Here is a 1658-nt window from a genome sequence, read left to right on the forward strand (position 1 = left end):
CTGTCTTCACGGTTACAGTATAATCTACCCCCACCATCTTCGGATCATGCATGCCCGCGTCGGCTCCATGAAATTACATTCAGCTGTCCTCCTGTTAAAATGCTGAGATAAGCAGAATTGCACTCAGCGAAGTCGTGATATTTAGGTACGACGTGACGCATTAAGTTAGAAGATAATCAGGAGCAACCCTACTTCAAGGGAGTGGGTCAAATAATTGACTCCACCTCTAGGCTCGTCACGGTATGATTCAACCTTAAACTAGATATTTAGAGATGCATTTGCTTGATATAAAGAGACCCCCCCCCCTTTTTCCCCTTCCCTTGAAAAAAAGCGTTGAAAAACGAAAAAAAACACAACAACAACAAAACAACAACAACAACAACTCACAAGCAAACAAAAAGGAGAGTTAGTGAGTATCGTTCATTTTGAAATGATATATAGTTACTAAGAAGCACAGGGTTTCTTGTAAAGGTTTCCGTTTTTTGTGATCAACAAAATGATGGTTCTAAAACCTGGTAAAAAAAAAAAGAGTGACTGAACCACTCTAAAGGTCAGACCGTACACGCCTACGCCAGCATCTCTACCTACATAGTAGCTTTCCCTGACTTTGAGGACCTGACCTAGCGTATTTGTCTCGCATGGCATGACTAAGTGGCTAACCACGAACTTCCAGCAGACGAAGCAGATGACGTTGCTCTTTTGGGCATGGGATGATAGAAAAGGTCATTTACTGGAAGCGAAGAAAATCAAATTATGGGTATAAAAAAGGCAACGTTATAATGAGAGGCCAAGCCCTTCTCTCCCCTCAAAGGTGAAAGACCCCCAAAAAAGAAGACGAACTAGTGTTGTGGCTACTGTTCAAAAAGCGAAGATGGCAGGAAATCTTGTGACAACCACAGAGGCATATTAAATATCCCGTACTGTCAATAGCCAGCAAGATCTTAGCCCGATTTCTTTATATATAACGCCTGTTAAAGATACAGTTATCTCTTCAGATGACTCTTTGCCTGAAAGCCAGTGTGGCTACCGCACTGGACGAGGTACAGCAGACATAGAAGTCTAATCTTTGCGGCCAGGCTGGTCCGGGAGAAAATCACAGAGAGCAAAATTAAGCCAATTTATACATTGCCTTTGTTAATCTTTGATCGTAGAATTTGATACCTTTAGAAATTTGAGCATACTTTTATTTCTCGTCGGTGGGACAGTCCATACCGTCACTAAGTTCTTCCCTCACTCAAGAATTCGCGTTTTTATTTTTATCACAGAAAACGAGAGCTCTCGTTTGCTAGGTGTTGTTTTTTTGTGGGGTGGGTGGGTGGAGTTAATTTAGGATTTTTTAGGGTTTAACACCGCTAATTATGGCGTTTTTTTGTGGGTTTTTTGTATTCTGGTCCACAACGTGAAATAGCCTGGGCGTATTGGGTGTCATTATACATTGTATTATTTTGTCTAGAGTCACAGGGGATTTTAAAAAGTTCATATCTATATTTTATTTTTATCGACAACTAGAAAAAAAAAAACGTCCTGTCGCTGGGACAGTATGGGGGAGCTTAGAAGAAGCCCATCCCGCTACAACACTGATGATGATGTATGTATGTATGTATGTATGTATGTATGTATGTACGTATGTATGTATGTATGTATGTATGTATGTATGT

Source organism: Aplysia californica, unplaced genomic scaffold (genome assembly GCF_000002075.1).
Source record: "Aplysia californica isolate F4 #8 unplaced genomic scaffold, AplCal3.0 scaffold00543, whole genome shotgun sequence".
Taxonomy (NCBI): Eukaryota; Metazoa; Mollusca; class Gastropoda; order Aplysiida; family Aplysiidae; genus Aplysia; species Aplysia californica.